Below are 24,966 nucleotides of genomic sequence, written 5' to 3' on the forward strand. Positions count from 1 at the left end.
GTTTTTTATCCCTTGCTCTTCTTCTTCTCCTTCTCCTTCTGGTATACCTGTTATATTGATGTTATTACATTTCATGTTGCCCTGAAGTCCTTTACCACCTCTTCCTTCTTTCTGAGTCTCTTTTCCCTTTCTTGCTCATTTTGAATATTTTTTCTACCTTGTCCTCCAGCTCACTGATTTGATCCTCTGCTTCATCTAGCCTGATTTTGATTCCTTCTACTATGTTCTTCAATTCAGAAATTGTATTCTTCATTTCCTCCTGATCCTTGTTAATAGTTTCCATTTCCTTGTTCATGTTGATAATAGTGTGCAGAGTTCATCATAGTTTCCCCGTAGTTTTTGGTAATTCTCAGTGAGCTCATGGGTTCACTGCTCTTATAACCACTGCTTTAAACTCAGTATCTTATAGTTGACTTTCTTCTATTTCATTTAACATTCTTTCTGAGGCTTCTTCCTCTCCTTTCATTTGGGTGTTTTTTCCCTTTGTTTCCCATTGTTTGTGAGACTCTTCTTGTTAGCCTCTGCTTCTTAAATTGATTTGTTCTGACTCTCTGAGTTTTTGGCATGTACTTGTATGGTAGGAGACCTATGAGATTCAGTGGTGCAGTCTCCTTGGTTTCCTAAACTTGCTGCCCTTGGACTGTTGTTTACATGGGCTCTCTGGATTTATTTAGGTTTGATTGTTGCTGGGTCTTTCTTTGGTGGCTGCCTCCCTCAAGCTGGTTAACTAAGAGTGACTCTGCTCACCACATCTTGTATGCTGTTGTGCAGGTGTGGACAGGTTGTGTTGAAGATGGATCTGTTCATCTGAGGTTCTGAGGTTTCTCTCACTATTTTTCAGTTGTTCGTTCTGGAAACTTTCTCCACCATTTAGTTGTAATTCCAGATTCACCTTTGGTGAGGTTACTGTGACTTTCACTCACTTCTCTGCCATCTTCTATTATTATCTGTTGCTGGTTCCTTTGTTCGTGGGTTCTCTCTCCCAGCAGGTATATTGGTTTTCACAGCTCCTACCTACTCTTTTACATGATTGTTGGAGGGGGAAGGCAAAATGGATTAAGATAGCGAGAGTGTATTCTATGGGATTTAAAGTACCAACCCATAGAGAAGAGATAAGATATCCTTTGGATAAGTATAGTGTTAATATGATATTGCACTCATCTAGCCACTTTTTAGGAAGGGTGGAAAAGAGATAAGACTCTTGTTGGAGGGGGAGGATTGTGAGTTGAGTCCAGAAAACAGAGAACTTGTGGAGGTCAGATTATGAGACACAGTGACAGTGAAGGACAGAAAGTATACATAGTGTGTGAGAGAATAGAGTTAACAACAACAGTAATAAAGTTCCAGAAGATAGTGAAATGGGCTGAGATCTGGGGTGGTTGCTGTGTAATATTTTCAATTGTATGAAATAATTAATTACAATAATACTGGAACAGCAATCATATGACAGAATCTATGTGATCTGAATAATAAGAATAAGAAGTACTCAATCTAGTATAGTGTGCTATTGGAACACAAGTGAAGTGAAAGAAGGAAAATTAAATTACACTATGAAAGAAAGAACAAGGAAAACCATTCAAACAATGCAATTAAACAAACAAATAAAATGAAGAAAAATAAACAGAAAGTATAAAAGTAAAAAATACTAATAAAAGAAGTAAAAAATAATGAATAAATGATAATAATACAAATAAACAATAACTTGCAAGTGCTCTGGAATAGCAAAGTGAAATTGTCTCAGTTTCTCAGTTGCTGGGTTTAGCCTTGTGTTCCCTTTTTGAGTCTGACTCTGGTCCCTTCACAGTTCCAGATCTTATTGTCTTACCTGGGCAGGAGGGGTGGGGGAGAAAGAAAAAAAAAAAAGCCTCCTGCTGACTTTAAACTGGCCAAGTGAGTTCTACTGCTTTTCCTGGCTGAGAAAGGTTGAACTTTGCTTTTCTCCCTTCCTATGGTTTTGTGAGGATGGGGGCCAGGTCTTGGCAGCAATCTTCATAGTTGCCCAGCCTCTATCCCAGTTCCTCCATCCACAGCCAGGCCCCCACTTACTGTCTGCACCAGGCTGGTGCCTTCAATCCACTTGTTGTGCTGTCCTTGCACTAATTAGGGGCAACTCACACACCATCTTCTCACTCTTTGCTGTCCTAGGTACTTCACTCTCAATGGCTCTTCAGGGTAGTTCAAGTCTTGAACTATCCCCACTGAGGTAAGACTTTCTGGGGACCACTGACTCCCTGAGCCCTGCTGCCCTCCTCTTTAGGGAGCACCTCCTCTTTCCTCTTAGTGAGCCAGGCCTGGCCATGTGGGGGACACTCTGTGGCTACTGCAGTGGCAGGGGCAGGAGGGTGGGGCACAGCTGCTGTGGCAGCTGGGGTGTCCACTATAGAAGAGTTGCCTAAACAGCAACTGAGAGCCTTTTTTTTTTTAACAAAATCCTCCTGATCAAGCTTGCCACTCCTAACAAGTGCCAAGCCTCTCACACAGCCCAACTTTTCAAGAAGATTGGATACTATCCAGGTTAGGGTCCATCATGGCCCAACTCTTCTCCCTTCTCCAGGCATCAACTGCATCCCTAATTTTTCTGTTAATCACCCAGTTGGCATCCACAGTCTCAGCAGTTGAACACTGTCCCTTTTTGTCTTCCACTTTGTCTTTATCCCCCTCAGTGACTTCAACCATCCAGGTCCATCCTGGTGTTGCTCTATTCTCCATGTTTGGCAGATGAGGTAGCTGTTAATGTGGCTCTCTTCCAAGGATCCCGTGGCAGGCCCAGCAGGTGCCAGGCCTGGTCCTGGAGCAGACCTTGACCCCATGCTGGTCCCAGGGACCTTAGAGTCCCAAAGCAATCTCCTTATTTTCTGTTTTTCAGTGTCCTCTAGAATTTTGGCCTCCAACCTTCATATAGGCTGGGATACCATTGGCTGTTCACTCTGTTCCTCAGAAGATCAACTAGGTATTCTACCTGTGCTCAGGCAGAAGTGGGCTCCACTTCCACCCACCTCTCACCATCTTCCTATCTAACATATATTCTTGTCCTGAGAAGCATAGCCTAGCAATAAAGCACACATACCTTAAAGTTAGACTACCAGGAAGCAAACTTGAAATCTACCATTTCCTAATAGGAACCTTAGGTGATTACTTAACTTCTTATTATTTCTTCATAAATATTCTATACTAGGAAGATCATAGTATGTTTGTGAATTTTGAAGGAGCTAAAGAAGGAGTCTTGTAGCCTCTCTACCTGAAGCTCTCCCTGGATGGTTTGGCCTTCATTACAGCATGGCAATGAGGTTTCTAAAAGTCAGTCTTGCAGAAGAAAAAAAAGAGTGACTGCCATTCTCTTTCAGGCTTTAGTCTGGAAAGTAGCACATTACTTATGTTGTATTCAGTTTGCAGAGCAGTCACAGAATCCACCCAAGTTTAAGGAAAAAGAATATAAACCTGCTTCTCAGTGAGAGCTCTGTCAAAGAATATGTGGCAATCTTTAATTCACCAAGTTGGGTCATAGAAACCTTTCCAAATTTGGTGAAATCTATAGGCCCTCTTTTAGAAATGAACATGTGCAAAAGTACCAGGCAAGATATTGGCTCAATGTTATATGAAACATTAAAGATAACAGTAGCTTAAACATAGCAGAAAGTTTAAACCTCTCTTAAAGAAAAGTCCAGGATGGCAGGGGTAATGCTCATCACACATGGTCTTCCTTTCATTTAATGTTCTGTCAACTCCTGGAATGTTAGCTTTCTGGGACAAAACTGGTTCAACATCATCAAGTTCATGATCCAACCTGAGGAAAGAAACAAAAGAGAACAAGACAGGAACAGACAAACCCATATCATCTTTACTCACACTTTTAGCTCTCTGGTCACACAGAACTAGTCACTTTGACACATTCCACTGCAAAGAAGACTGGAAAATATACTCATGTGAATTGCCATGTCACCAAATAAAACTGTATACTCTATTAATAAATAATAAAAGAGAATGCACATCAATTATCAATTAGTATTCTCTTCTACAGTAAATAACAACAAACATGTCAATGCAATTTCATATGCTTTATAGAAACCCTAAGCATCCATCCTGGGACCTTATCGAGGATTTCAGGCTAAGATATAACTTGTTTAAAGTTTTAAAAGATAGCATTTTAGAGTTGGAAGTATATTTTTAAATTACCTAATTCTATTTCTAATGTTAACAACAAGAACAGAGAAACCCAGAATTATTTTTTTTCCCAAAGTCACACACTTAATTACCAGAACTATCCTACTTCTCCTCAAGGTGCTCTTTCCACTACATTATAAAATGACACTCTCTGTTTACCAGCTAAATATGTGTGATAAAATAGTGTCAGATAGCTATGAAGAAGGGCTTAATTTCTTTGGAAATATAAAACTATTTATTTGGTCTTGTACTCATTCAGAAAATGTATGCCCAGCACTGTACCACATACTAAAAATACTGGATAAATCATAACAACAAACCACAAAAATCTTGCCTTTAGGAAGCTTACAGTCTAATTTTGGACAAAATAGGTATTCATAAAACTAGATGATAAAAGTGTTCTACTGGAAAAGGAAGAAATATTACAGAAACACAGAAAAGTGGATGGCATATTGAGTCAGTCAAGACTAGCATTACAAAAAGGGTAGTGCTTGATCAGAAATGCCATGGAAGAAAAGGAGAGGAAGAGGGTTGCAGTAGAGGAAAAATGAGCAAAAGAAAAGGAGGACACAAAAAGTTCACAGTATGGTTGGTATTTCATCATTCTCACTAGGCAAGAAATAATCACTTAAATGAAGGCAATGGCAGAAGGGACAGATATGTATTCAGGAAAACTTAGGAACTGTAAATCATATGATTCAGCAAGGAAATAATTCTGGAGTATGAGGAAAAATTGGAAACTAGGGTACCTTCTTTATACTGGATTTGACAACTGTGTAGGTGGCAGTACCACTCAATAAGGGAATGAACAGGAGAGGGACACATGTTTATGTGAGTTGTCTTTATTTTATTGATGGTTTTCTTTGCTATGATATAACTTTTTAGTTTGATGTAGTCCCATTTGTTTATTTTTTTCTTTTTTCCCTTGCCTGAGGAGATACATCAGAAACAAGAAATTGCTATAACAAATGTCCAAGATTTTGCTGCCTATGTTTTCTTCTAGGATTTTTTATGGATTCAAGTCTAACATATAAGCCTTGATCCATTTTGAATGTATTCTCGAGTGTGGTCTAAGAAGGTGGTCTAGTTTCATATATTTGTCCAGTTTACCCAACACCATTTATATAGTCAACCAACTATCTTTAGCCCACTTATGAGCTTGCTTCCTATGCTGAATACTGATTGAGTATAATGGTATGGGATTATTTCTGGGCTCTCTACTCTGTTCCATTAATCTATGTGTCTGTTTTGATTATTATGGCTTTATGGTATAGTGTGATATTAGGTATCATGACTCCAGGAACTTTATTCTTCTTTCTCAGGATTGCTGTTACTATGCAGGGACTTTGTGGTTCTACATAAATTTTTGAAATATTTGGAGGATCCAAGATGTCAGAGGAGTGAGTGGAAATTACACTAACCTCCTCCCAGGACCAGTCTGAAATTACAGCTAAATTGTAGAGGAATCTTCTGGGGTAAACAGCTGAACAATAGTGAGAAAGACCTTATAACCATGGACAGAGAGAAAAATCAGCTTCAGCACATGACTGGTTGGGAATGAAGTGGAGACACAAGAGGGCTGGCTGGGTGCCCACAGGTGACATCTGAAATGCCAGAGGAATATTTAAGCAGTCAGTTGGATACCCATGAGAACTGTGTGGTCTAAACACCAAGCTTGGCTCTACAACCTACAACACCAGAGCCTGAAAAGTACACAGAAAACACCCAGCTGCAAAAAGTGGCAGGGTTTCTCTTTGCCAGAGATGGATGGCTAGAGACACAAAGAACCATTTGAAAGACCAATGCATACATTTTCATTTTCAGCCACTTACCCTGGGCTCCAGAAAAGAATGGGGGCACAGAGGAGACTAGAGACCTTTGAGAAAAGACTGGGGATGGAGGCTTTGGAAAGAGAACCGAGAGAGTAGTCACCAGGATCCTGATACTGAGTCACCCCCCCATACTGCAGCAACCATCTTGCTCAGGCAGAACACTTGCCACCTTTGGGACAACACCCTAAGGGGAAGCAATAGCCCCATTCCCAAAAGGAACTTTGCCCCACCCTATGGAGCTTAAGCCTGACTGCTGAGTATTGAGTAATTAGATTAACAACTAAAGGAGTCAGCCACAGACAGTAGATCTCTGGTAGCTTCAAACAGCCTGCCTAAGGCTAGATGGGGTCACATCTGACGCCACTACAGGAGGATTAGAAAGAAAAAACAGTGGTAAATACTAGATGCTACTGAAATAAAATCCACCATGGTCTTCTCCATGATTTGTGATATTTTCTTTCCTGCATAGTTTTTAACATTCATTTCTTGTCCAGAAAGTTTGTGCATATTAAGTCGTCAGATTTTACACTACAGTTTATTTCAATTCACATATTTGCCCCTCCCCACTTCATTTACTTTTCTTCTTTCCTCTTATTATTTTCATTTTTAATTTTGTTTTCTCTCTTGCTAAAACTTGTTTCCATTCTGTACTCTTACTCTTTCTCCCCTTCAAGCCTCTCAAAAACAATTTCTTGTCAATTGTCATGTGACAATCTTTTTTCTGCTCTTAAAATACCTGCATTTTCTCTGTACCTTTAGCACTCTTTGTTCATTAGTTGTGGATAGGGTAGTTGTTGTTGCATTTTTTCAATTTTATGTCTAGATCCTCACTATTTTTATATTTCAAATCTCAAATTTTACTCATCCACTCTCTTACTCTTTTTTTGTCTCAAATTTTAATTTTCTCCCTGTCTTAGTCTGCTTTTTTCTTTCTTCTTCTTTTTCTGTTTTGTTCTGCTATTATCTTTATCTTTTTTCTTTTTCTTTTTATCTCAAATTTTAATTTTTTCCTCTCTTAGCCTGGTATTTGTTCCTTACTCTTAGTATTCCTATTCTCTTTATCAGGTCAAAATCAATTCCCTTTCCTCTACACATCCCTTAAGCTTTTTTTTCTTCCTTTTTTTCTCTTATTCCCATTTCACTTACATTAATTTTAGCACATTTCTTGTTGATAGTGCTGTGGTGGATTTTTCTCTCCAATTTGTTTCCTAATTTTTTATTATTTATTTATTTTTATCTCTCTCTCTTTTATTTTTTAAAATATCTGTTTAAACCTGATACTCTATGCTTCCTTTCTCTTACTCCATTCTGCCTTCTTCATTCTCTTTTTTTATTTATGATGTAAATTTTACTTTTCCTGTTTACATTGCTGATTCTCTACTCTTATTACTGCTCCTCCCTCTACCTTCTCAAAATAATTTTTCTTTCATTGGTCATATCATATTCCTTCTCCTTTCTTATAATATTATTAATCTCTTTACACCCTTATTAATATTGGTTCATTTGCTGTTGATAGTGGGATTGCAGGTAGGAGTTATTTTTGTAGGTGTCAGTTTCTTTCCTAGGCTAAATGTTTTTTTCTGCCAGCTTCTGCACAAGAGTGTCCAAGACATGGTGGGTCAAGTGACCCTCAGTCAACAAGCTGAAGGGAAAGAACCAAAAAAGAAGGACTCAACAGCGATCAAAACCCAATTATATACAGAATGCCAACATAAATGGCATAAAGGGTAATCCAACAGCATCAAGTTCAGGATATCAAAGAGACTGCACTACTGAATCACACAGATCTCCTACCAAAGAAATTTGTATCACAAAGACAGGGAGTCAAAGCAGATCAATTTAAGAAGCAGAAGCAAACAAGAAGAGCCTCCCCTAAAATGGGAGAAAGGAAACAACCCCTAATTGAAAGGAAAAGAGGAATTTCATGAAAAAGTGCTAAAAGAAACAGAGGCAAGTCAACTATCAGATATTGAGTTCAAAACAATGGTTATAAGGAACATCAGTGAGTTCAGTGTGAATTACTGAAAACTAAATGGAAACCACAAGGAACTTACTGCAAACTATATAGCATGAAAAAAGTATAGAAACTATCAAAAAGAGCTAGGAGGAGATGAAGAATACAGTTTATGAATGGAAAGACACAGTAGAAAGAATCAAACATGAGCTAGATGAAGCAGAGGAACTAGTCAGTGAGCTGGAGGAAAAGGTAGAAAAAAATTTTTAAGAAAGAGCGATAAAAGAAAAAAGACCCCAAAAATGAAGACAAGTTAAGGGAAATTCAGTACAATGTGAAACATAATAATATCCATATTACAGTGATGCCAGAAGAAAGTTGGAATAAAGGATAGAAAAACTATTTGAAAAAATGATGGAAAACTTTCCTAATTTGGTGAGAGAAAAACTCACACAAGTCCAACAAGCACAGAGGGTCCCAATCAAGAGGACCCAAAGAGGACAACTCCAAAACACATCATAATTAAAATGGCAAAATTCAAAGACAAAGAAATAATCTTAAAGGTCACAAGAGATAAAAAGGAAGTAACATACAAGGGAGCAACAATAAGGCTAACAGCTGACTGTGCAACAGAAGCACACAAGCCAGAAAAGAATGGCAGAAAATATTGCCTGTTATGATTATGAAAAGCAAGGCCTGCAGCCAAGATTATTCTACCCAAAAATGTTCTTAATTAAAATGAAAAGCAAAAAAAGGAGTTTCTCAGAAAAGAAGGCTAAAAAACTATATCTCTATGAAACCACCATTGCAAGATGTGCTAAAGGACTGTCTTCAGAAGATGAATGAAAAGAGTGAGAGAGAAACATAGGTACACAGGGGGAAAATGGTAATGAATAAGTATCTATCAATAATAACATTAAATGTAAGTGGCAAAAGTGCTCCAATCAAAATAGATAGTATAGCTGAATAGATAAGAAAACATGACTCACAAATATGCTGCCTACAGGAAACCCACCTCAGAACAAAAACCCAACACAGACCAAAAGTAAAGGGTTGGAAACATATTTCAAACAAATGGATGAGAAAAAAAAAAGCTGGGGTAACAATACATATATCAGACAAAATAAACTTAAAAACAAAGGCCATAAAAAGAGACAAAGAAGGATATTTCATAATCAAGGGAAGAATCCATCAAGAACACTTAGACATTGTAAACATATATGTACCCAACATAGGAGCACCCAGATATATAAGGAAAACCTTGGAAGAATTCAAGAAAGATATAGACAACCACACACTTATACTAGGGGAATTTAACACTGTACTGTCACCATAGGTAGATCTTCCAAACAAAATATCAAGAAGGCTATTGTGGCATTGAACAATGCCCTAGATCAAAAGGACTTAACTGACATATACAGAACCATTCATCTCAAAGGTGCAATATACACATTCTTTTCAAATGCACATAAAACATTTTCAAAGATAGATACCATGACAGGATACAAAACAAGCCTCAATAAATTCAAGAAAATTGAAACCATATTAAAGTTTTTCTTGAACCACAAGAGATTAAAACTAGAAACCAACCTCAAGGAAAAATCTCAAAAATACCCATGTTCATGGAGACTTAATAGCATGCTATAAATAATGCATGGCTTAAGAATGAGATCAAGGAAGAAAATCCAAAAGTTTCTGGAAACAAGTGAAATGAACCCACAACAGTCTAAAATCTATGGGACACATCAAATTCAGTCCTGACATGGAAGTACATAGCAATACAGGCCTACCTAAAAAACAAATAGAAATATTTCAAATAACCAACCTAACACTCCATCTAAAAGAACTGGAGGAACAACAAATAAAGCCCACAGCATATACAAAGAATGAAACAATCATGAGCAGAATTAAATGACATAGAGACTAAAAGAACAATTCAAAGGATCAATAAATCCAGAAGCTTTTTCTTTGTAAAGATAAACAGAATAGACAAGCCTTTAACAAAACTCATCAACAAAAAAGAGGGAGTACCCCAAAAAATAAAATGAGAAATGAAGGAGGAGAAATTACAACTGATGCCACAGAAATACAAAAGAAAGTCAGAAATTACTACCTAAAATTATATGCCAAGATATTTGAAAACCTGAGTGAAATGAAAAATTCCTAGAAACATATATATAATCTTCCAAAACTGAATCAAGAAGCAGAATGCCTGAACAGACAAATAACAGCTAGTGAAATTGAAGCAGTGATCAAAAACTCAACCCATACATAAGCCCTTGACTGCATAGTTCAACAGGATAATTTTATAAAACATTTAAGGAAGAGCTATCTTTCTCAAACTATTCCAAAAAACCCTAGAAGAGGGAAGACTACTAAACTCTTCTTATGAAGCCAGCATTATCCTAATCCCACATTCAGATAAAGGCAAAACAAAGAAAGAAAACTACAGGCCATCATTGCTAATGAACATAGAAGCTAAAACCCCTAACAAAGTATTGTCAAACCACATCCAGCAATGCATTAAAAAGATCATAGACCATGGTCAAAGGGGATTCATCCCAGGGATGCAAGGATGGTACAATATTTGCAAATCAATAAATGTAATACATCACATAAACAAAGGAGAGACAAAACCACATGATCATATCAGTATATACAGAGAAAGCATTTGATAAGGTACAGCACCCATTTATGATAAAACACACTCAGCAAAGTGGGAGTAAAGGGAGCATACCTCAAAATAAATAAAGCTCATAGGAGAAACCTACAGCCAACATCATACTCAATAAGCAAACCTAAAAGGTTTCCTACTAAGATCAGGAACAAGACAAGGATGCCCAGTTTCACCACTTTCACCACTTTGATTCAGCATAGTATTGGAAGCCCTAGCCAAAGCCATAAAACAAGAAAAAGAAATAAAAGGCATCCAAATTGGAAAGGAGTAAGGAAAACTGTCATTGTTGTAGATGGCATCATAGGGTACAAAGATAATGCTATAGACTCCATCAAAAAATTACTCAGCATAATAAGTGAATTTGGAAAAACAGCAGGATACAAAGTCAACATTTACAAATGAAGGCATTTTAATACAACAATGAGATATCAGAAAACACAATTAGTAAAAATCTTTTTTATTATAGCAACAAAAAGTAGCTAGGAATAAACTTAACCAAGGAGGGGTAACAGAAATGTACTATGAAAACTACACAACACTGAAGAAAACAAATTAAAATACACACAAATAAATGGAAGGATATATCATGTTCATAAATTGGAAGATTTAACATCATCAAAATGTCCTTACTACCCAAAGTAATCTGTAGATTCAATGCAATCCCTATTAAAATACCAATGGCATATTTCACAGATATAAAACAAATATTTCAAAAATTTGATGGAACCATAAATGACCCTGAATAGCCACAACAATTTTGAAAAAGAAGAATAAAGTAGGAGGGATCACAATTCCTGATATCAAACTATATTACAAAGGTCATTGTAATTAAAATGACCTGGTATTGGCCTAAGAAAGGCCATATAGATCAAAGGAAAAGAATAGAGAGCCAAGAAATAAATCCAAGTCTCTATGGCCAATTAATGCTCAACAAAGGGGGGCAGGAGTATACAATGGAGTTAAAAATAACCTCTTCAACAAATGGTGTTGGAAGATCTGGAAAAGTACAACTCAAAAAAATGCAAAAAAATAAAACTCAACCACCTAGTTTCACCATACACAAAAATAAACTCAAGATGGTTAAAAGACTTCAATGTAAGTATGACATCATAAAAGTCCTAGAGGAGAACATAGGCAGGAAAATCTCAGATATTCCATGCAGCAACATTTTCACTATGTTCCCTAGGACAAGAGATAAAAAGGAAAGATTAAACAAATGGGACTACATGAAATTAAAAAGCTTCTGCATGGCTAATAAAACATCATCAAAATGGAAAGGGGACAAACCAAATGGGAAAACATATTTGCCAATGATATCTCAGAAAAAGGTTTGATCTCCAACATATACAAAGAACTCACATGACTCCACATCACAAAGACAACCCAATTTTAAAAATGAGCCAAGGACAAGAAAAGCCACTTCTCCAAAGAGGACATACAGAGGGCCCAGAGACATATGAAAGGATTATTACTATCATTAGCCATCAGAGAGATGCAAATTAAAACCACAATGAGATACCACTTCACATCAATGAGAATGGACATCATTAATACATAAAAAAACAAGTGCCGATAAAGTTGTGGAGAAAAGGGAACCCTAATGCACTGTTGATAGGAATGCAGACTTGTGTAAACACTGTGGGAAAACAGTATGAAATTTCCTCACAAAACTAAAAATGGAAATGCCTTTTGACTCAGAAATTCCAGTGCTGGAACTGTACCCTAAGAATCTCTAAACACTAATTCAAAAGAAACCTAGCACCCCAATGTTCATAGCAGTGCTATTTACAATAGCTGAGTGCTGAAAACAGGCCTAAGTGCCCATCAATAAATGAGTGGATCAGAAAGCGTTGGTTTACACAATGGCAGAAAGAAAGAAGGAACTCCTACCTTTTGTAATGTCATGCATGGAACTGGAAAGTATTATGTAAGTGAAATAAGACAGGCAGAGAAAGACAAGCATGTTCTCACCTATAAGGTGTAACCTAATCAACAAAACAACAAGCAAGCAAAATAGAACCAGAGACAATGAAATAAGAACAAACTGACAGTGACCAGAAGGAATAAAAAGGGTCAAGTCAAGGAACATGTATAAATGGGCCAAGGACAAAGACAACAGTGTAGAGGATTGAATTTGGGAAGTTGGGGGTCGGTACAGCAGGGGAGATAATGGATGGAAAATGGAACAACTGTAATTGAACAACAATAAAAAATTCTTTGAAATATCTGTTCTAGATCTGTGAAATGCATCTTTGGATCTTGTTAAGAACTATAGTGAATATATAGGTTGCTTTGAGTAGTATGGACATTTTAATGATGTTAATTCTTCCTGCCTATGAACACGATATGTGCTTCAACTTATTTCTATGTTCTCCAATTTTTTTCTTCAGTATCTTATAATTTTCCATGTCTTTTACATACTTGGTTAGGTTTATTCAAAGGTATTTTGTTATTTTGAAGCAATTGTGAATGGCACAGTTTTCTTTTCTTTTTTTTTTTTTTTTTTCTTCTTAAGGTCTAATTTATTTTTTATTTTTTTAAATTTTATTTATTTTTTTAAAATTTTTTTATTTTAATCATTGTTCTAGTACAGTTTTCTCCCCCCTACTCCCATTCCAGCCCATCCACCCAACCCTCCCCCCTTCCCCCCATTACCCCCCACCCCTAGTTTTTGTCCATGTGTCCTCCAAATTTGTTCCTGTAAACCCTACCCATTCCCCCCCTGAAATTCCCTCTTCTCTCCCCTCTGGCCACTGTCAGACTATCCCCTATTTCAGTGTCTTTGGTTATATTTTGCTAGTTTTTTTTGTTTTGTTGTTTAGATTCCTGTTAAAGGTGATATCATGTGGTATTTGTCTTTCACTGCCTGGCTTGTTTCGCTTAGCATAATGCTTTCCAGCTCCATCCATGCTGTTGCAAAGGGTAGGAGCTCCTTCTTTCTTTCTGCTGCATAGAATTCCATTGTGTAAATGTACCATAGTTTTTTGATCCATTCATTTACTGATGGGCATCTAGGTTGCTTCCAGCCCCTAGCTATTGTAAATTGTGCTGCTAGAACATCAGGGTGCAAAGGTTCTTTTGTATTGTGTTTTAGTGTTCTTAGGATAGAGTCCCAGCAATGGAATTGCCATGTCAAAAGGCAGATCCATTTTTAGTTTTCTGAGGAAGTTCCAAACTGCTTTCCATAGTGGTTGTACCAGTCTGCAGTCCCACCAACAGTGCACTACGGACCCCCTTTCTCCACAACCTCTCCAACACTTGTTGTTTGTTGCTTTGTTTATGATGGCCATTCTGACTGGTGTGAAGTGGTATCTCATTGTGGTTTTAATCTGCATCTCTCTGATGGCTAGCGATATTGAGCATCGCTCATGTGTCTTTGGATTTTCTGAATGGCACAGTTTTCTTAATTTCCCTTTCTGTTAGTTCATTATTGCCATGTAAAAATGCCATTGTTTTCTGTTTATTGATTTTGCACCCTGCTAATTTGCTGTATTTATTTGTCAGTTGCAGTAGTGTCCTGGTAGAGCCTTTAGGGTTCTCTATGTATAGTATCATGTCACTTGCAACTAATGATAGGTTTACTCCATCCTTTCTAATTCAGATGCTTTTTATTTCTTCTTCTTGTCTGATTGATATGGCTAGGACTTGCAGTAGTATGCTGAATAAGAGAAGTGAAAGTAGACATCCCTGTCATATTGCAGTCTCAAATGAACACTTGTAATTTTTGCCCACTGAGTATGATGCTGTTAGTGAGTTTGTTGTATATGGCCTTTACTATATTTAGCTATGTTCCCTCTATTACTACTTTGTTGAGAGTTTTTATCATAAATTGACATCAGATTCTTTCAAATACTTTTTCTAATAATGTGAGTTGTTTTCATGATTTTATTTATTTATTTTTAGAGAAAGTAAAGTAGAAAGAAAGAGAGAGCGAGAAATATCAGTGTGTAGTAAGCTCCCCTACTGGGGACCTTACTTGCAACCCAGGCATGTGCCCTAGACTGGGAATCAAACCAATGACCCTTTGGCTTTCAGGATGGCACTCAGTTCACTGAGCCATACCAGCCAGGGCTATAATGTCATTTTTTCCTCTTTTGTTTATGTGGTGAATCACATTTATTAATTTACAAATGTTGTACCAACCTTGCATCCCCAGAAGAAATCCCACTTGATCATGGTGTATGATCTACTTGATGTATTTCTGTATTCAGTTTACTAATACTTTGTTGAGGATTTTAACATCTAAGTGCATCACTGATATTGACCTATAATTTTCTCCCTTTGTAATGTCTTTGTTTGTAATTGGAATTAGGATAATGTAACCTCATAAAATACGCTTTGGAGTCCTCCATCCTCTTAAATTTTGTGAAATAGTTTGATAAAGTGTCAGGTCTTAGAATTTTTCATAAAACTCAACTGTGAAGCCATGCAGTTCAAGGCCTTTTTTTTTTTAATGATTGCTTCAATTTTGCTATGTAGAATCCGTCTATTCATATTCTCTCATACAGTATTCCTTATTTAATTTTGGAAGACTGTATGTTTCTAGGAATTTATCCATTTTATCCAGGTTGTTAGCATATAATTAATAATATTTTCTTACAATTATTTGTATTTCTTTGGTGTCAGTTGCTATTTCTCCTCTTTCATTTCTGATTTTATTTAGTTGGGTCCTCTCTCTTTTTTCCTTGATGAGTCTGGTAAAGGTTTGTCAATCTTGTTTATCTTTTCAACGAAACAACTCTTGAATTCATTGATATTTTGTATCATTTTTAAACTATTTCCTTTATTTCTGCTCTTATCTTTATTATTTCCTTCCTTCCACTCACTTTGTGCTTTGTTTGCTGTTCTTTCTCTTTTTTTTTTTATTTCAATCATTGTTCAAGTACAGTTTTCTGCCCCCTACTCCCGTTCCAGCCCCTCCACCCAACCCTCCCCCCTTCCCCCCATTACCCCCCACCCTTAGTTTTTGTCCATGTGTCCTCCAAATTTGTTCCTGTAATCCCTACCCATTCCCCCCTGAAATTCCCTCTTCTCTCCCCTCTGGCCACTGTCAGGCCTATTTTGAAAAACAAGAAAAAGCTCAATGAACAATCTAACATCACACTTAAAGTACCTTGAAAAAGAACAGCATATGGGGATAGGCTGTTCTTTTTCAAGGTACTTTAAGTGTGATGTTAGATTGTTCATTGAGCTTTTTCTTGTTTTTCAAAATAGGCCTGTAATGCTATGGATTTTCCTCTTAAGGTTGCTTTCATGGTGTCCCACAGATTCTAGATTGTTGTTTCCTCATTTTCATTTGTTTCAAGGCATCTTTTGATTTATTCTTTGAACTAATTGTTGACCCAATCATTATGTAATAACATGTTATTTATCTTCCATGTCTTTGCATGTTTTTCAGTTTTCTTCTAGGGATTTATTTCTAATTTCATAGCATTGTGATCAGAGAAGATGCTTGATATAGTTTCAATCTTCTTAAATTTACTGAGACTTATTTTGTGTCCTAATATGTGGTCAGTCTTAGAGTATGTTACATGGGCACTTCAAGACAATGTATATTCCTCTGATTTGTGGTGAAATGCTCTGAAGATATTAATTAAAGCCATTTGATCTAGTGTGCCATTTAAGACTGTTGTCTTCTTGTTGATTTTCTGTCTAGAAGATCTATCCACTGAAATCAATTGGGTGTTAAAATCTCTGACTATGACTGTATTTCTGTTGATCTTTCCCTTTATGTCCATCAAGACTCGCTTTACATATTTAGGTGCCCCTATGTTGGGTGTGTAAATATTTACTAGAGTATGTCCTCTTTGGATTGTTCCCTTTATCATTATGCAGTGTCCTTCTTTTTCTCTTACCACAGCATTAGTTTTAAAGTGCATTTTGTCAGATATAAGTATTTCTACCCCAGTTTTTTCCCATGTGCATGAAATATCTTTTTTCCAGTGCTTTACTTTTAGTCTGTGTGTAACTTTAAATCTAAGGTGGGTCTCTTGGAGACAGCATATATATGGGTCTTGTTTTCTAATCCATTCAGCTACCCTGTTTCTTTTAGTTGGAACATTTAAGCCATTTAAATTTAAAGTAATTATTATAGATACACATTTATTGCCATTTTATTTTTAACTATTTCCCTCTGTTTTTTTTTTCTTCATAAAGTAAGCCCTTTAACAACTTTTGCATTACTAGTTTGGTGTTAACAAACTCCTTTAGTTTTTTGTTTTCTGGGAAGCTCTTTATTTCTCCTTCAGTTTTAAATGATAGCCTTTCTGAGTAATGTTGCCTTGGTTCTAGGTCCTTGCTTTTCATCACCTTGAATATTTCATTCCAATATTCCTTTCTCACCTGAAATGCTTCTGTTGAGCAATCAGATGATATTCTATTGGAGCTCCTTTGTAGGTAACTAATTGCTTTTCTCCTGTGGTTGTTAAGATTCTCTACTTGTCTTTAAACTTTGCCATTTAATTATGATGTGTCTTGATGTAGGTCTCTTTGGTCCATTTTGTTTGGGATTGTCTGTGTTTTCTGGACTTCTGTGTATTTTTCCTTCACAAGATGAGGGAATTATCCGGTCACTATTTCTTCAAAAAGGTTCTCAATTACTTGTTTTCTCTATTTTCCTTCTAGTATTCCCATGATATGGATGTTGTTACACTTCATGTTGTCCCAAGGTTTTTAAAGCTCTCCTCATTTTTTTAAAGTTTTCTTTTCTTTTTGCACCAATTCCTGGGTGTTTTTTATTTTAACCTTGTCTTAAAAATTGCTAATTCAGTCCTCTGCTTCATCTAACCTACTGTTTATTCCTTCCAGTGTATTATTTATTTCAGATATTGCACTTTGTATTTCTGGCTGGTTCTTTTTTATCTTTCCTGTGTTTTTTCATGCTATTGGGTATCCTTATAATCTAAACTCTCTATCTGATAAATTGCTTGCCTCCATTTCATTTAGTTCTCCTTCAGGAGAATTCTCTTGTTCTTTCGTTTGGGACCTGTTTCTATGCCTTCCCAGTTTAGCAGCTTCTTTGTATTTGTTTCCATGTATTAGGGAGATCTGTAAAGACTTTGACTCAGACCAATGTCAGACATGGCCTATGACTTGCCCTGGGTAACCTGTTTGGAGTTATTCAATAGCTTATACCTCCCTTTGCTTGGCCTGGGTATGTGCAGAAAGAACCATAGTGAACACCAAGGCTGGCTGTTACCACACCGGGCCCACGGGGAGTGTAAGCTAAAGTCTCAGAGATCCCAGAGAGCCACCTTTACTGTTAAGCTTATCACTGAGATAGCCTCTAGCTGTGCTCAGCAGCCCGGCTTAAGCTCTACAAGGTGAGGAGAGAGGGATTCCTGTGGGTGGGACTACTGCTTACTCTCAGGATGATGCCACTTGGAGGCGAATGCTCTACCTAATAAAGATGGCTTCCACAGTATGGGGAATGACTCAGCATAGGGACTCTGGCAGCTGTTCCTTCAGCTCTCTCCCCAGAGCCACCAATCCCAGACTCTCTTCACATGGCTTTAGTCCATGCTACCCTCCCTCTGCCAGAGTACAGGATAAGTGGCTGCAAACAATATTTTGTTCATTTTCTCTTTAAGGGGGTGTCTACCTCTATAGCTGTCTCCCCCTGGTGGACAGAAACCCTACTGCTTTTCATAGCCAGATATTATTTTGGTCCCTTTCCTTGTTGCAATGCTCCAGGCTGGGAGCATGACTTGAGATTTAGACCCCACAATTCTCAGGGAAGCCTCCCACCCAAGTGCCACTGAAATATCCCTCTGGAACTCCAGCTGCCTCCTGTGTGAGCCAGCCAGCCCTCACATGCCTCCATACTTCCTACCAGTCTTATTGTGGTGAAATGGTATATTCCATTTGTCCTTGGTTATAATGGTTCTTTCCAGCTAGTGTTCAGTTGGTTATTCAGGATGGTTTTTTTCTTTAATTTACTTATAATGTCAGTTTGGTACTGGGAGCAAGTTAGTGTAGCTTCCGCTTACTCATCCACCATCGTGGAATCACTAGACATATGGTTTCGAGGTAACTTTCTTTACCTAGGTGAATATATAGAATAAGCAGTTAGCTCTTGGTCTTAATGTTGGAAGAGCAATCTAGCCTAAAATATAAACATGGAAGTCTTTGGGGTTTAAGTGTTATAAAGTAGATAAAGTGGTCTATAGAGAATGTGCAGCATGGACAGAAATTTAAGGAGACTATTTGTGACCTCTATGTTTACAGCAGTATAAGGGACTGAAGGCAATAAAGGCAATGAGATGGAGTAGCAGGCAGGAAAGCAGAAAACCAGGAGACCTCAGTGTTTTAGAAGTAAAAGGAGCAGTGAAATTCAAGAAGAGAGTAGATAATGATGCTGAATGTTGCTAAGGGCTCAGGTAAGCCTGAGAATGGAAAAATGTCCATTGGATCCTGCATCTGGAAATTATAATTGGTACTAAAAAGAGCTGCCCCAGCCCTGGCTTATGTGGCTAAGTTGGTTGTAGTGTCATCATATAAACCAAAAGATCATGGGTCTGATTTATGGTCAGAGCACATGCCTAGGTTGTGTGTTCAGTCCCCCCTAGGGGAACATAGGAGAGGCAGCTTATTGATATTTCTCACATCAGCATTTCTCTCCTTATCTCTACCTCCCTTGCCCTCTCTCTAAAATCAATAAGCATGTCCTCAGGTGAGGATTAAAGAACAAAAAGGGCAATCTCAGAGGAACACAGGAACATAAGGCAGATTTCAGTGGATTAAAGATGTGAGACAGCTCTGGCTGGTGTGACTCAGTGGATTGAGTGCCAGCCTGTGAACCAAAGTGTTGCTGGTTTGATTTCCAGTCAGGGCACATGCCTGGATTGCAAGCCAGGTCCCCAGTAGAGGTTTCTCTGATGTTTCTCTCCCTATCTTTCTCCCTCCCTTCCCATCTCTCTAAGAATAAATAAAATATTTAAATCTTTTTTTTAATAAACATGTGAGACAGTAAAAGCTACTGCTAGTGTAGGCTACCTGCATAGAGGGCCTGGTTGTGAAGGGAAGGGGAGTGACAAGGTAATTAGTAACTACAAAAGTCACAAGACAAATAGTATCTTTAATGATGAGAGATAACTTGAGCATGGTTGTATATGATGGAATTTAGCTAGCAGAAAAGAAAAAGTTAAAAAAATTAAAGGGAAGAGTTAATTGACAGTGAAAGGTATGAAAGGAGGCAAAAGAAGGTGAAAATACAAAAACTTTATTTCTGGAGAAAAAAAGAAGTGTCAAAAGAAAGGAGGGTTAATAGGGGAAAAAGAAGGAGAGAATAAGGGAGGAAAGGAAAGGTCAAGGAGAAAATGTTCCAGGACAGCCTATATAAACATGTTAATAGGTATAGGAACATGAGATTGAGAAAATTCATGTCTGAGCATTCTCTTTACAAGCAAATACAAGGTGAGGACCTGCTGAGAATGAAAGAGAGATGGTAGAAAGAAATCTAAGAGGAAACATGAAGGTTTGGAATGGAAGAGAAAGTTGACTGGGAACACACCAGACTACACATGGTGTGTGATTTTGGTCAGAGTTGTTCATCAACCCTGAAATATTTGGCCTTGGATGGAGCATACATTCTGTTTGGAAAGAAAGATCAGCAGGGACATTGAAGTAATGGAAGATGAGGCTAAATTCATCCATGGGAACTAGGCTGCTATGGTACATGGGAACTAGGCTGTACAAAAAAGTAGAAAAACTAAGAGGATTGAAGGCACCTATGAGGCAACATAGGACAGGTGGAGAAAGTAAAGGCAAGAGAGGGGGCTAATTACAGATATTGTAAGGTTCAGAGTGAGGAATGCTCAAATAGAGTAGAAGCAAACCCTACTGAAAGTGGCAAAATCAAAAGTTGTTGACAGTGAAGTAGAAGAAGGATGAATCATACAAACAGTCATAGCCAAGTTGTAGTGGATAGACCCATTGCTTCTAGTCATTAAGAGTCAAGATCACCTTGTCTTGTCATTGGGGCAGGCCTTTTAAAATGTATGTACCAGATGGCTTTATGTGCTATTGGTTGGTGCAAAGACTTGGACCTTTCCCCATGTTTGTTTGCAATGTGATCATGTTGTATAATTTAGGAACTAAACCTACCATATCTGTTACCTTGCTCTTTAGCATATCAACAGATGTTTATGAGATAACAACACAGACTGGGTGAAAATTTCATATGACTTGCTGCAGAATGACCACTTGTCAAAGCACAAGTGCCATTCTCTCCTCTGAGATTACCAGCCCACAAAACTTTAAAATTAATAAAGTTTTAATTTTTAGTTCCCCCCATAGAGAGACCAGTGTGCAGCTTCAGGAAAGTGTGTGGAAAGCTATGTAATGCCATGTCCTCATTACCAAGCCTCTGAAGAGCATTTTCTAAATCTAACTGGAAACCAAAAGTAGTGCTTTAGTGTTTGCACCATCAGGTGATTCTGTGTGAGATTATAATGAGAAGGAAACCTTGCCCTGATTTTGATTTGGTACCATCCTTAGGACTGAACAATTTCTCTTCAGTCCTGTGGTCAAAATGAGGAAAGATAGGGGTAGAGAAAGAATGAGGAAGGAACATCAGATGGAAACATCTAAGCAACAAGTTAACAGAATTTGTGATGCACCTGAAATTTGTGAAATAAATTAAAAATGCATTGCAGTTAGGAAAATGGGCTACTTCATTACATTTAATTATTATTTTTGGAGCCAGAGAACAATAGGCAAGCCCATTTATTTTGCTACATCATTTACTCCAGTTATCTTAGACTCCTTCATATATGCCCACATGGCAAAATATGCTTGTGAATCATGAGGCTTAAACTCATTCAAACCTCCAAACCCATTTATATGGGGAAAATTGTACTCACCACTTCCCTGTTCACTCACCTAAGGCATTCCTGTAACAGGCTGCTCATTGCTTCTCAAATTTGCAAATTGTCTCCAATTCCTTTTGCCTGAGCAAATGCTTACTGAAAACTTACAAGACGCTCAGCAGAAAAGAGCATGCCTTCTGGAGCCAAGGTATGTGGATTCAAATTTAGATATTGCCAATTTGACAAGTTAACTCTAAAAAACATTTCTTCAGTTTCCTTACCAGAAAAAATGTGAGGAACAGTGACACTGCACACCATAAGACTGTTGTAAGTATGAAATGATTTCATCCCTGGAAAGAGGTCGGCACATTGTCTGGAAGACAAAGAAGTGTTCAACCACAGATTGCTATTATGGTTAATGCTGTCACATTTTTTAAAAAGTAGTAGTATATGGATATAATTGTTGCTCACAGTCTTGTCTGGGGTGACAAGCAATTGATAAAAGTTAAGTGAAAAACAAACAGGTACAATGTATACTGAAATGTGTAAATAATCTGAATGAGAAACCATCTGTATTAGCAGACATTTCATATAAAATGGCTGTGTGATAAGAACTTATAAGGAATGGAAGGTTTAGCTAAGTAAAAAAAATTAAAAGGAGCCTTGGAACAAAGGATTTTTAAAAAATAAATCAAGCATAAAGCATAAAGATAGGAATGATTGTATATTACATAAGGAAAGAAGGAGAAGCATATGCCCTCCAAGCAACATGCTTAAATTCAGGGAAATTGGATGGTGAGACTGGCATTCCAAAGGAATACTGCAGGAACACCAAAATGTGAAAACTATGTCTTGGTGAGTGCAAGACACACAATCTGGCATATTGGGAAAGGGACATCTAGTGCTGTGATTCCTTTTATGAACTTACTCCAGTTTTTTTCACCATACCATGAACTCCTGGGACAGGCTATACTTTATTCTTTGTCAAAAACACAGCTCCTCACTGTGACTGACACAAAGGCAGTGTTCAACCATTTGTAGAATTAGAATAAATGGAAGGAAAAGGGGAGGAAGAAAGGAAGAGAAGGGGAAAAGTGAGGAAGGAGAAAGACAATTGTCATTGACAGAGAAAGTTTGTGTGTGGACTGAACTGCCCACACACATCTAATGGAAGCTGTGAGTTTCTTCTAGGAGTAAACTCTTTCAACTCACTAACTATTGCTGATTGAGTTTAGGTTACATATTAAGCTATTCATTCCCTGTTCACTTTTGATGATGATTCCAATGCATTTTATTCACGATCAGCCCCAGTCATAAAAAGGCAGGTCTGTGTACCAGGCAGAATATTAAATACGTTATTTTAAAAGTCACTGAATATTATGTGCTAAAAGACAAGCTAAAATAAGAGTGCAACTGAGCAATGACATGAAGCTGAATGCGTTCTTGATAGAAAACAAATGTAACAGAACAGACCTCTCTCATTTCTTTTTTCTGTAAATACGAAATTTACTAACACTTCAGCTTTCCTCAGACAGCTGCATATATATATATATATACATTTGCTGTGAGCTCATCAAGAGTTGAAGAGACGAGGTGATAAATACTAGGGGTTAATCAGAATTTCATCCGTAAGGATCACAGGCAATTGTGATTGGTTTTTGTGAGGAGGAATGGATGCTTCTTTTAAAGAGAAAAAATTCATTAAGTCATTCCAAGAGCAACATGGTGAGTGAGGAAAGAGAAAAAAACTTTTCCCAGTGGAAGCCTTTCTGCCTCCTGTTTAGTTTAAGATTGCGTAGCACCTTGGCCTTTGAGAAATGAAGGGTAAAGAAACATTTATTCAACTCGTAATTACCCAGGCTTTGCATCTTTCTTATTTCACATGGTTCTCAGTTCTTTTCAAGATTCCACATGCAAACCACCTGGGCCCCAAACAGCAGAGCAAAGAGAATTTAAGGAGTCTTACCAAGGGGTAGAGGATGGGCAAAACCAAACCTTAGTGTCATCCATTTCCTTTTTGTTGTAGTTTGTAAAATAAAGCTGCAATTGGCCTCATGCAATCCTAATAAATTTGTTATTATAAACTTGAACATCAACCGATGGTACAGGAAAAACATTATGAAACTTGTAACTTAAAAAAAGAGAGAAAGAAAGAAAAGGGTCTACATGACTGACAGTTCCTATTTCTTTACAAGTGTTACATTTCAGTCCCCTGCCACTACCACATGTTTCCTGTTCACAGATAATTTGTACAACATATTTTATCATTCAGTTTTAGACACAGTTGAAAGGCTTTTGCCTAAGGCTTGGAACACTTTGAAAATTGTATACCATTCGCAAGGCTTTCTTATGCTTCACTGTGCAATTAGGTGACTGTCTTTTTTTACAGACATTGAATTTATCATTTATGGGACTGTGGAAGTGTGTGTGTGTGTGTGTGTGTGTGTGTGTGTTTAAAACTGAGGTGAACTAGACAATGAATGGGAAAACTTTCAATACCCAGGGGATGAGGAATGAAGAAGCAAAAGCAGGGACTAGAGCTTGCAAACAGAAAGTGAGTTTGCTCCCTTAAAGAAGTTAGATTTTGGAACATGTTTGTTCCAAAGTTGTTTACATATTTACTAGGGTCTACAGAGTCCACTAGTTTAAATACAGTAGAATGATCCTAAAGAAACCCAGTATCATTAATCTGTGTGAAAGCCATCCCTGGATGTGTTGCTGACTTTCCTGTGCTGGATCCTTCACCCTGTCTTGCCTGAATCTCAGGTTTGCCTGTGAAGGAAGCACTGACGTGCTCAGAGCTTCCCCTGGTGGAAGTTGTTGGCAAGGGGTGTTAGAGCCAAGAAGGGTGAATCTGGGACTTGCTCCCAGGAAAGGCTCAACACAGTGTTTGACTGCCTGAGAACAGAGTACAAAATGTGGCTTCAGGTTCTGATTGAATTTCCTATGTCTTTCTATATTTTACATAACCTGAATTTTAAAGTCAAATTTGATAAAAGATATCTTATTCCCATCATTACTCCACTTTGTATTTTTCCACTGAATAATGCAAATGAAAAGAGAGAAATAAGGTACCTAATTCAACCCTCCCAGGAAGAGGTTGACTTTCCTCTGAGGTTGAAATCAGCATCTACCATTATGTGGTGTTGTGATTCTCCTGTATTCTAAAAACATAGCAATAAAAGAGTTGTGGAAGAATAGCATTTACTCTTTTGATAGGAGAGGATCTTTAGGTCTATGTATATGTTTTAAATTGTTTTTCTCTTTTCTTATTCAGAAAGCAAACTTTCTATGTTAATTTCACTTATAACGTGTTTATATATTTGTTATAGCCCGTAAATCCTAACTATATCTGTGTATATACCTTAGATGATAACTATTTCCAAGGCAGGTTTTTTAGGAGGTAATAGAGTTGAAAACAATCAATTAATAATTGTGGCCACTGTTGACAGATTTATATTTGGTGTCAGTGGTGGGAAAGAAGCAACAGAATTTGAAATCTACTGAGAAAATTTTCACAAGCTTAAAATAAAA

This window comes from Phyllostomus discolor, chromosome 6 (assembly GCF_004126475.2).
Source record: "Phyllostomus discolor isolate MPI-MPIP mPhyDis1 chromosome 6, mPhyDis1.pri.v3, whole genome shotgun sequence".
Taxonomy (NCBI): Eukaryota; Metazoa; Chordata; class Mammalia; order Chiroptera; family Phyllostomidae; genus Phyllostomus; species Phyllostomus discolor.